This window comes from Pelecanus crispus, chromosome W (assembly GCF_030463565.1).
Source record: "Pelecanus crispus isolate bPelCri1 chromosome W, bPelCri1.pri, whole genome shotgun sequence".
In the NCBI taxonomy this organism is placed as follows: Eukaryota; Metazoa; Chordata; class Aves; order Pelecaniformes; family Pelecanidae; genus Pelecanus; species Pelecanus crispus.
The window spans coordinates 18,832,097-18,844,659 of NC_134675.1; the positions used below are offsets into that span (position 1 = coordinate 18,832,097).

The 12,563-nt window shown below is 41.3% G+C and overlaps 1 pseudogene; it reads left to right on the plus strand.

Annotated features, from left to right (window-relative positions):
• Positions 1 to 12,563, plus strand: part of LOC142596472 (exosome RNA helicase MTR4-like) — a 74,793-nt pseudogene that overhangs the window by 40,173 nt on the left and 22,057 nt on the right.

Consider the following 12,563-nt stretch of genomic DNA (forward strand, 5'->3'; position numbering starts at 1 on the left):
TTTTTTAACTGGGCAGTGTTCTTGAATCTTTTTCAGGGTTCAGCTGATCCTTTAAAAAGTGCATTCCACCTGATGTACAATATGGTATTGAACTTGCTTTGAGTAGAGGAAATTAACCCTGAATACATGTTAGAAAAATCCTTCTATCAGTTCCAACATTACAGAGCTATTCCAGGAGTAGTAGAAAGTAAGTATTACTGTATGTTGTACTCATGAGAGTCAGTATAAAAGATGCTGCAACTGTGAGATTGGGTAATTACACTTCATTATGCTTATAAGGGTTTATACCTGTGCAGTTCTTGTCTTCCCTGTCAACAGTTGCCACTGCACCATTTGCTGTTATGTTATAGTTTCAGGAAGAGTAATTTCCTCTTGTACTTAGGACCTATATTGATCTGCACTGTCAATGTATGAAGAGGGCTTTCCCCTCTGAGTCAGACAAGAATGGTTGTCACGCTGCTAAACTGTAGGACAGGAAGAAGGAAAAACAATTTAAAAATTCTTGTGGCCTGCTAGAGGTGTAGAGATGAAAAGTCTTATTCCTTTTTGATACTCAGAACTTAGCTAAAAGAAATATAATTTTAATATTTCATTACAATCTCTAAAAATAACTAAGGCACACTGCATCCAGAGTAGTGTAGGAAAAAATGTTTAATTAAAATACAAAGCAAAATTCAGAGAGGATTGAGACATTATTTGCACCCCATTGAGTAACTAAATTTTGAGCCATGATCTTTTAAATAGTGTGTTTTCATGAGCCAAAGTCAGTTTCCAAAGATCTCAGCCAGTGTTTGAGAGTGAAGTCTCTTTCAAAATTTAACCCAGAAGAATCTTAAGAACATGAGAGATAACTACTTCCTTTGCCACTGATGAATGAGCAGTTTATCTATTCATTTGATAATTGAATATCAAGAGAGACAGTGTGCGTGCGCATGCGCGTAACGTTGATAGATATGCAGGGGGGTTGGGGTGGTGGTGTTTGTTTCCCTTTTCAGAGTTTCTGTTAGCTTGCAGGTGCAGTATTTAAGACAGTAGTAGTCAAATATAGTATGTGTTTCCTGAGAACCTCCCTGTTCCAATTGGCATGCCTAGATCTTCATTCTGGCATTCCAGCATTGCTATTTAAATAGAGAAATGGAGCTGGGGAACATTTTTTGTGTTTCTTGGTCATTTTTTGTTTAGGCACCGTATCGGGCATTAGAATTTTGTAATCACTTCAGCTGCAAATAAAAACACAAAGCAGAGAAATGGTTGTTCAGATCAAGGTGGAAATTATGCCATGAGTATGGATTGCTAGCTTTTTTCTTTAAAAAGTTGGCAGCTAAAAATAGGGAGCATTTCCCTGAGCTGTTTCTCAAGTCCTAGTGAAGTGGAATTTCTGAGTCATCCATATGCATTCAAGTAGCATGCAAGAGGGTGAGTTGGTAGAGAGGAAGGAGATCTATATAATGTGACCTTTGTTTATGTTTACTAGTGGTATTACCAGTGTGAGAGAATGAAGTATGTTGCTTATAATAAAAACTGATTTCCCTAAATAAGGTGTAAAAATGTTAGAGGAAGAAAAGATTTCAAACTAATTAAATCAGAGCCTAAAACAGGTTAAGAACAACATCATCTAACAACTTCCCTCTTGTTGGAAGACATCTTGTTAGAAGATGTCTTTGACCAATCTTATTTTCATAGGAGGAGGTAGAAGAATGCCAGTAGGCAGTGAATACCCTCCTACAAATCATTGCAAGTCTGTGGGACTTTTGTGCAAACTTAAATCAGTGATTCCCGGACAATTGGGGGTCCAGCCTTCTCCATTTTCTCAAGTTTGTTTATATTTTTTTTAATTTAGTATTAATATTTAATTTCCTATAAATAAAATGTAACGGACACATTTATAGATTTTTAGCTTTCCAGAGAATGGATTATTGTACAGAGAAAATGAATGCCAAAAATGGTGACAAAATAGTAGTTATGTAAATCTGAAAGTGAAACATTGATTTCTAAATCTGTGAAGTTATTAATTTCCATGAGATTTTACTTTTTATTATAGAGGTGAATAAATAGGAGTGACAGTACAACAAAATAGCCATTTCCAATGAAGAAAATGAGGTCATATACTATAGAATCCAACAGCAGCTGGGTAAAGAGATTGAAAAATATGTTCACAAACCAAAGTATTGCTTGCCCTTTCTACAGCCAGGAAGACTGGTAAAGGTAATTTGATTTTTTTGTTTTGTTTTGTTTTTATTTCAAATCTCTTCCTACCCATGAAATTTGCAGGGTTCATTTGTCTTTGCCAGTTTACCATCTTGAAAAATTACATGCATCTGCACTAAGCAACAATTTTGTCTTTTATTATGTCTCTTTCTTAAACATTCAACAATGAATTAAAATAAATATTGTTTTCAGGGTGAATAATAGTCCATGACTGCTGTTGTAAATAACAGAAATACAAAAAGATATGCTTGCTAGGATGTGATTATACATGGGTTATGTTATAACATCTTGTAATATTTTCAGGTGAAAAATTAAGATGATGACTTTGGATGGGGAGTGTGTTGCGCGAAGAGAGGCTTTGGAAGGTACCCAATTTATCGTTATAAGTCCGGTCGCGTTCAGCACACTGAACTATCACGATTACGGATTCACAAATAACGTAGGCACCTTTCGTCTAGTCATGCTGCATGAACTACCACGGCCACACTTAAAGTGTGTGGTCGCGTTCAATGACCACTATCACGCTAGACCAATAAATCAAAGCAATTTATTAAAGCAACAGACACACAGGTTCTTTGGATTACCGGTGATAAATTCACTGACTGCAAGGCACCTACGAGTACCAAAGTTTAGAATAACACAGATGCATCAAAAGACATAAAGTGACTCTATAGAGGTTTCTAAGTTTCCCGCGGAGGCACTTGGTATAACCAAGTGTTAGATTCTTACCCAAAGGCGTCCCGATGGGGGGGAAGAGAGGCTCAGCCCGTCGACTGATCCCAGAGGTCAGAGTAGTACACGGTGATGTCTTCCCTAACATCCCCTTTCCCTTAGGCCAATTTTATAGTATTTTTACACATTAGGTGGAGCTTGAGGGACTCTAGTCATACATACTTTTGTTACGATTGGTGTAAAACTTTCTTGCTTCGTTTTAAAGGTACAGGCTCAGAAAAATTCAGAGCGCAGGCTCAGTGAGGGGGGGTCTTACCTTGGAGGCGGGTGGGTTTTGAGATGGGAGTGTGTTCTAGTATTATAATGACATTATAATGAGTAAAAGTTACTAAAGGACAGCATTTTTGTCAACATCATGATAGTTTGCTGACGCAGGGTATCACTTATGCAGCTTATCAGGACCATGGTGCCCCTTCGAGTTCCCTTATCACAGGGCTTGGCCGTGATGTCTCCACACCACTCCACCCCCTGGGCAGCTCCTCTCAGAATCAGCACACCAGGCTCCCCTGGGTTGCGACATCCAAGGTTACAGGCTTAGGAACTTCTGTGGGATAGATTCCTTGCATCCAGCTGCATTCCATCCAGAGAGCTTCTTCAATGCTGTACCTTTCTTGTAATCGTAAATCTACGTCTGGTGTCTAAGTCACCTCCAGCAATCACTCCACAGAGTGGTTGTTAATTTCTCTAAGAAATCAAATGTTAAGGTAAAATATACATTCCCTCCATTAGAAAAATATGTATCTTACTGCTTTTTCTGAAAATAAGACAAAACTCCTATTTTCTTTGTAGTTTTCAAAGGCAAAAAAAATTTGTCCTTTCACCCCAAATTTACAAAAAGCTCAGGCCTCCCTGAAGTCAAAGTATAAAGAAAAAAAACACTATGGAAGGTGGGACAAACCCTAAGTCCTGCGTTCATTTTTTAACTTTTGGCCTATTTATGGAGGAAATGCTTGCTTGTGTCTGGGATAAGTAGTTCAAAAGCGCACTTAGCACTACAAATATTTCAAACTGTTTAGTTTGTTTCTGAGACATCCCCAACAGCGCTACACTAAGCCATACATAGGAAAGATGTTATGTCAGAAAATCTATAGAAGCTGTGAGCGTTGAGAGCATAGTGAGACTGACATTTGGCACTGTGTAGAAGGTTATCTTAAACTGGTGAATTGTATCTTGAATCCTAAGCTAGTGCATGAGACATGGGATTGCTTGTCCTCTGAGATGTTGCTGTAGAGTTGAGGGTTGGGAAGTCAAAATAGAAAGAGAGCAAAACAATAGAAATGGATTTCTGGAAAAGTGGAAGAAAATACAGACTGCAGTGATGCAATAGAAGCCAGATGTGTTTTTCCTTCCGAAAATCCATGTTTATAGTTGGTCTCTGCATAACCCCAGAAATCATGTTTTAGTCTCCTTTTCAGAAATGTTTTGACAGGCTACTCTGCTGGCTAAATTAAAAACTAAGTTTAAAGTATATTTTTCTGTGGTAGCATTTTTGCTGTAGTTTTGGCAGGAGAGCATTGGCATTAATTACTAGGTCTAAGAAGCTGTTTCTGTCAAGTTCTGGTGGCGTCTGTACACTGTAGCATCTTTTGGTGCTTCTCTAATATATTCATAAGAAAAAAGGAGAAAAATGTGTGCATACAGAACTTATTAAAAGAGATTTTGTTTTGTTTTTCCATCTTCCTTTTGAAAGTCACATTTCTTTGTTTTTCAAGTTGGAAAACTAGAATGTTACTGCTGTTGCTTAAACTTTTGCTTCTAGACTGCTTTTTCGTAGAACCACGAGTAGTAAAACTGATTTGTTCCCCCATCACCCCGGCCTTTTATGTAAAATTGCCAACTTCTGTGTCACTGGAGGAATTTCTTCTATCTGTGCCATATTTTATCCATATATATTTTTGCCTTCCCTATCTAGCCTTTCTCATTGTTGTATAATGTGCCAAAAGACAAGCTGGCCAGGAAGAAGACTGGCCTGGCTGAACAGAGAGCTTTGGCTGGAACTCAGGGAAAAAAAAAGGAGAGTTTATGACCTTTGGAAGAAGGGGGCAGGCAACTCAGGAGGACTACAAGGATGTTGTGAGGTTACGCAGGGAGAAAATTAGAAGGGCCAAAGCCCAACTAGAAATTCATCTGGCTACTGCCGTAAAAGACAATAAGAAATGTTTCTATAAATACATGAGCAACAAAAGGAGGGCTAAGGAGAATCTCCAGCCTTTATTGGATGCGGGGGGAAACATTGTGACAAAGGCTGAGGAAAAGGCTGAGGTACTTAATGCCTACTTTGCCTCAGTCTTTAATAGTAAGACCAATTGTTCTCGGGGTACCCATCCCCCTGAGCTGGAAGACAGGGACGGGGAGCAGAATGAAGCCCCGATAATCCAAGGGGAAGAAATGGTTAGCGACCTGCTACACCACTTAGACACACACAAGTCTACGGGGCTGGATGGGATCCACCCAAGGGTACTGAGGGAGCTGGCGGAAGTGCTCAGCAAGCCACTCTCCATCATTTATCAGCAGTCCTGTCTAACCGGGGAGGTCCTAGTTGACTGGAGGTTAGCAAATGTGACACCCATCTACAGGAAGGGCCAGAAGGAGGATCCGGGGAACTACAGGCCTGTCAGTCTGACCTCGGTGCCAGGGAAGGTTATGGAGCAGCTCATCTTCAGTGCCATCACGTGGCATGTGCAGGTCAACCAGGGGATCAGGCCCAGCCAGCATGGGTTTATGAAAGGCACGGCCTGCTTGACCAACCTGATCTCCTTCTATGACAAGGTGACCTGCTTAGTGGACGAGGGAAAGGCTGTGGATGTTGTTTACCTGGACTTCAGTAAAGCCTTTGACACTGTTTCCTACAGCATTCTCCTGGAGAAACTGGCTGCTCATGGCTTGGATGGATATTCTCTTTGCTGGGTAAAACACTGGCTGGATGGTGTGGAGTGATTGCTGGAGGTGACTTAGACACCAGACGTAGATTTACGATTACAAGAAAGGTACAGCATTGAAGAAGCTCTCTGGATGGAATGCAGCTGGATGCAAGGAATCTATCCCACAGAAGTTCCTAAGCCTGTAACCTTGGATGTCGCAACCCAGGGGAGCCTGGTGTGCTGATTCTGAGAGGAGCTGCCCAGGGGGTGGAGTGGTGTGGAGACATCACGGCCAAGCCCTGTGATAAGGGAACTCGAAGGGGCACCATGGTCCTGATAAGCTGCATAAGTGATACCCTGCGTCAGCAAACTATCATGATGTTGACAAAAATGCTGTCCTTTAGTAACTTTTACTCATTATAATGTCATTATAATACTAGAACACACTCCCATCTCAAAACCCACCCGCCTCCAAGGTAAGACCCCCCCCTCACTGAGCCTGCGCTCTGAATTTTTCTGAGCCTGTACCTTTAAAACAAAGCGAGAAAGTTTTACACCAATCGTAACAAAAGTATGTATGACTAGAGTCCCTCAAGCTCCACCTAATGTGTAAAATACTATAAAATTGGCCTAAGGGAAAGGGGATGTTAGGGAAGACATCACCGTGTACTACTCTGACCTCTGGGATCAGTCGACGGGCTGAGCCTCTCTTCCCCCCCATCGGGACGCCTTTGGGTAAGAATCTAACACTTGGTTATACCAAGTGCCTCCGCGGGAAACTTAGAAACCTCTATAGAGTCACTTTATGTCTTTTGATGCATCTGTGTTATTCTAACCTTTGGCAATCGTAGGTGCCTTGCAGTCAGTGAATTTATCACCGGTAATCCAAAGAACCTGTGTGTCCGTTGCTTTAATAAATTGCTTTGATTTATTGGTCTAGCGTGATAGTGGTCATTGAACGCGATCACACACTTTAAGTGTGGCCGTGATAGTTCATGCAGCACGACTAGACGAAAGGTGCCTACGTTATTTGTGAATCCGTAATCGTGATAGTTCAGTGTGCTGAACGCGACCGGACTTATAACGATAAATTGGGTACCTTCCAAAGCCGAAAGGTGCCTGCGTTATTTGTGAATCCGGAATCGTGATAGTTCAGTGTGCTGAACGCGACCGGACTTATAACGATAAATTGGGTACCTTCCAAAGCCTCTCTTCACGCAACAGATGGCTGGGCCCAAAGAGTTGTGGTGAATGGAGTTAAGTCCAGTTGGTGGCTGGTCACAAGTGGTGTTCCCCAGGGCTCAGTATTGGGGCCAGTTCTGTTTAACATCTTTATCAATGATCTGTATGAGGGGATCGAGTGCACCCTCGGTAAGTTTGCAGATGACACCAAGTTGGGTGGGAGTGTCGATCTGCTGGAGGGTAGGATGGCCCTGCAGAGGGATGTGGACAGGCTGGATCGATGGGCCGAGGCCAACTGTATGAGATTCAACAAGGCCAAGTGCCGGGTCCTGCACTTGGGTCACAACAACCCCATGCAATGCTACAGGCTTGGGGAAGAGTGGATGGAAAGCTGCCTGGCCGAAAAGGACCTGGGGGTGTTGGTCGACAGCCGGCTGAATATGAGCCAGCAGTGTGCCCAGGTGGCCAAGAAGGCCAATGGCATCCTGGCTTGTATCAGTGTAATGGTTTAACCCCAGCCAGCAACAAAACACCACACACCTGCTCACTCACTCTCCCCACAATGGGATGGGGGAGAGAATCAGAAGGGTAAAAGTGAGAAAACTTGTGGGTTGAGGTAAAGACAGTTTAATAGGTAAAGCAAAAGCTGTGCACACAAGCAAAGCAAAATAAGGAATTCATTCACTACTTCCCATCGGCAGGCAGGTATTCAGCCATCTCCAGGAAAGCAGGGCTCCATCATGCATAATGGTTACTTGGGAAGACAAATACCATAACTCCGAATGTCCCCCCCTTCCTTCTTCCTCCCCCAGCTTTATATGCTGAGCATGATGTCATATGGTGTGGAATATCCCTTTGGTCAGTTGGGGTCAGCTGTCCCAGCTGTGTCCCCTCCCAACTTCTTTGTGGATCCCCATCCTACTCTCTGGCAGGGCAGTGTGAGAAGCAGAAAAGGCCTTGACTCTGTGTAAGCCCTGCTCAGCAATAATGAAAGCATCTCTGTATTATCAACACTGTTTTCAGCACAAAAAACATAGCCCCATACTAGCTACTATGAAGGTAATTAACTCTATCCCAGCCAAAACCAGCACAATCAGCAATAGTGTGGCCAGCAGGACTAGGGAAGTGATCGTCCCCCTGTACTCAGCACTAGTGAGGCCACACCTCTAATACTGTGTTGAATTTTGGGCCCCTCAGTACAAGGAAGACATTGAGGTGCTGGAGCACATCCAAAGATGATCAACGAAGCTGGTGAAGGGTCTAGAGAACAGGCCTTATGAGGAGCGGCTGAGGGAACTGGGGTTGTTTAGCCTGGAGAAGAGGAGGCTGAGGGGAGACCTTATCGCTCTCTACAACTACCTGAAAGGAGGTTGTAGCAAGGTGGGTGTCCGTCTCTTCTCCCAAGTAACAAGTGATAAGACGAGAGGAAATGGCCTCAGGTTGTGCCAGGGGAGGTTTAGATTGGATATTAGGAAAAATTTCTTCACCAAAAGGGTTGTCAAGCCCAGGGAAGTGGTTGAGTCGCCACCCCTGGAGGTATTTAAAAGACATGTAGATGCTTAGGGACATGGTTTAGTGGTGGAATTGGTAGTTTTAGGTTAATGGTGGGACTCGATGATCTTAAGGGTCTTTTCCAACCTAAATGATTCTATGATAAAGCCTTTAGATTTGAACGTTAGCTTTGAAATTACAGTCTGTTCTGAAGGAGATGGTTCTGGCTCCAGCAGCACTTTTTTCGTTAAGTCATTCTAGCAGCTGGGTTGAATTTTTCCTTCTGAGTTCTATGGAAAGAATGACAATAGGTGCTGAAAATTATGGAACAGACTTAAAGCTATGTAGCTTTTAAAATCAGGATGGAAAAACTAGTTTCTATGGGCAAAAGAAATGACCACTTAAAGAAGCTGTTATTTTCCCATTTTAATGTGTTTATTCATGTATCTTTGTCCTGGGATATAGATGCATTTCCCCATTACTATTTAATGTAGTAGTATACTTAGTGAGTATTGGAAATATATCGCTATTATGCCATATCTTTAAACCTTCATCCACTTCTAAGCTGTGACAGTTCTGTGGATTTGCTTTCACAAATTATGTTGAATTCAGTCTATATTACTAGCTTTTCTTTAGTTGTCAATTTTTCTTCACTGTATCATAGCTTCTAATGTAGTCCTTTTTCTAGTGAGGAATACATATAATTAAGATTGACATTCAGGGTTACAGTATTTCACTGATTAATTCTCTTAAAAAAAGATACTACCTATATTTGTTCAATATCTAATAATCTTTTTCCCCTGCAAAATCTGATAGCAAATGGGGAAGCTGAATGAGAATTTTATCAACTTCCTGACCTTCAGGAGCTGTTTGCTGATGAGTTATACTTTTCTTTGTAAAAAAATCTACATTTTTTTTCCCATCCTATGCATTTGTCTGATAAACTCCAAAAATAAAGGTACAGTCTTATCAACAATTGATCCAAATAGCACGCTTGGATTTTGTATCTGCATCATGCACTTCTTTTTATAATTCATGATTAAGTCTTTATTCTACAAAGTAAATTGAAGCAAGTTTGTTCCTCTTTTCAGTATCTTGGAAATATCCAGTTGAATCTCTTTTTTTTTTTGAGCAGCAACAGTACCAATTTTAGTCCTTTTCATAAACTGCCTCACTTTTCAATCTCTTGATGTCCTATCTGGTAAAAACTGACTAAAGCAACTGTTAATACTAACTTTTATGAACTATCAGGAGAGATTCTTTGTAGGTCAGTAAGAACTTTTAGTTTCTTTAAAATACTGTCTCACTCTCTTATTAATTAGCACCCCCCTTAAAAAACTAATATATTAGGATTTGGTTTTCCAGTAAGTAAAATTAAGAAACTGTTGTTTCTTATATATATCTAGTTGCTTCACAAAACAGATTAATAGTACTTCATTAAAAAATACATTTAATAAGTCTTTTCTCTAAGCTTCTTTCTATTTCTCTATTTTAGTGCTGATGAACTACTCCTGACAGAGATGATGTTCAATGGTCTCTTCAATGACTTATCTGCAGAACAGGCAACTGCACTACTAAGCTGTTTTGTATTTCAAGAGAATGTGATTTACTTCTTGAATTTATGAATTCTAGACATTCCTGTCTACCAACAGTATTGCTTTTAAATCAATTCCAGAAATTGGTCATAACAGTACAAGTCATGGCACATTTTTATCTTTTCCTAAGGTGATTGACATGAACTCTCATTGAACTTACCAAAAGTATTGCAGCTTCAGTGCTAAAACGCACAGAAAAAACAGGTCCATACCAGTTATTTTAAAATACCAGCGAGAATTGTTTGAAAGATCTCTCACGTAGAAAAACACACTTGAAAAAATTACGTCTCCCCCGTCCCCCCTTCCCAGTGTAGCCTAAAGTCTAATTGCAGCTTTAGGTGCTTCTGCCTTTTCCTTGTCCTCAGTGACAATGTTCCCCCCCGCATCCAGCAAAGGATGGAGATCCTCCTTGGCTCTCCTTTTATTGCTGATGTACTTGTAAAAGCATTTTTTATTATCTTTTACAGCATTGGCCAGATTGAGTTCTAGCTGGGCTTTTGCCTTTCTAATTTCCTCCCTGCAGGACCTAACAAGATCCCTGTACTCCTCCTGAGTTGCCCGCCCCTTCTTCCAAAGGCGGTAGACTCTCCTTTTTCCCCTGAGTCCCCGCAAAAGCTCCCTGTTCAGCCAGGCCGGTCGTTTTCCCCACCGGTTGGTCTTGCAGCACACGGGGACAGCCCGCTCCTGCGCCCTTAAGACTTCCTTCTTGAAGAAGGAATTTTACCAAAATTTTACCAAAAATTTGGGGAATCTGTTTAATTTGCAGGTTTATAAGTTCAAGTATTTCCCCACAATAAAGATCACAAAAAAAAAAAAAAATCTTTCAAGCGTAACAGCTTGTATCTGCAGCAAACAGGAAGCTATATCTTGTAGGCCACATCTTTATACACCCCAAACTGCACACTTAACATCTGACATCTATTTAAAGAACACAAACATGCAGATATGGCGGTTAAAGAGTATTGTTCACAAAGCCAAAGGGGGCGGGAGAGATGGGGGGGGGAGAGGAATCCCTTGTTAGTTCAGTTTTACTGGGCAATATTTTTCATTGCAAACTGTTCCTCCGTCTTCTGTCCTACATTTGCAGAAAGCACTCACAGCAGTCATGTACAAGATCCACAGTCCACTGCTGTTCTCTGAATTAGAATTTGAAAATAATATCCACATATACCAAATCAGTATCCAGTCAAAGCCACAGAAAGCATAATGCTGGCTTGAAAGAAGAGGAGACTAAACTCATAGCAGCACATATATACTAGAGAAAATACTAGAATTGGAGATGTCTAGAAAATTATGAGAGAAAAAAAGATTTCTATCAGTAACTACTAATAAAGGAGGAGTATAAATGTCATTAACATTTGCTGTTAATATTACTCTTTGTAAGTTTAGGTATACCAATGGCTTTCAGAAAATGCTGACCAGATGTGACTTAATCTATAACTGCTTTTTGAATGTGTGCTGTTTCCTTCAATGGGTTTCCTACAATTTTTTAGGTACTAAAACCTTGAATAGGAACAGCCATGTTTTTATATGTAAGAGTAAAAGGCATCTAGAACACCCTGTAAAAACTTGTTAGTCACAGAAGTCTCTGTCATATCAAGTTTGAATGATCCTTTGATTCATGCTGCATCAATTCACATGCTTCAAGGATAAAATTCTGCCCCCTTTGGCAGAATATTGCATGATTAGGTGTATTCCAAGGATTTTAGATTTGCCCTGAAACATCTATTACTTCATGTGCCTGAAAACAAAACAAGATAAAACAGCTGATCATATCTGCAAAACAAGAAATATGGCACAGATAACAAATTCAGATTCCCAGATTAATAACATCAGACTTACTGAAAATTCAATGACCATGACACAGCACTCTAAAAATGAGAATATTGTGGGAGATGGTGTCAAAAGCTTTGCTGAAGTCCAGGTAAATGACATCCACAGCCTTTCCATCATCTACCAGGCGGGTCACCAGCTCATAAAAGGAGATCAGGTTGGTCAAGCAGGACCTGCCTTTCATGAACCCATGCTGGCTGGGCCTGATCCCCTGGTTGACCTGCACTTGCCTGTTGAGTTCACTCAAGATGAACCTCTCCATAATCTTCCCTGGCACCGAGGTCAGGCTGACAGGCCTGTAGTTCCCCGGGTCCTCCTTCTGGCCCTTCTTGTAGATGGGCATCACATTGGCAAGCCTCCAGTCATCAGGGACCTCCCCTGTTAACCAGGACTGCTGATAGATAATGGAAAGTGGCTTGGAAAGCTCCTCTGCCAGCTCCCTCAGTACTCTTGGGTGGATCCCCTTCCCCTTCCCCCTTCAAACCTAGTTTAAAGCCCTCTCAGCCACCTGTTAATCAGGTGAGTTTTCCCGTTCCTTTTAGCACTCCTAGCTGCCACTGACGGGATTGAGGAAAATACTACCTGCGCTCCCAATCCTGCGACCAATCGCCCCAGTGCCCTGAAGTCCCTCTTCATTCCCTTAGGACTTCTATGTGCGATC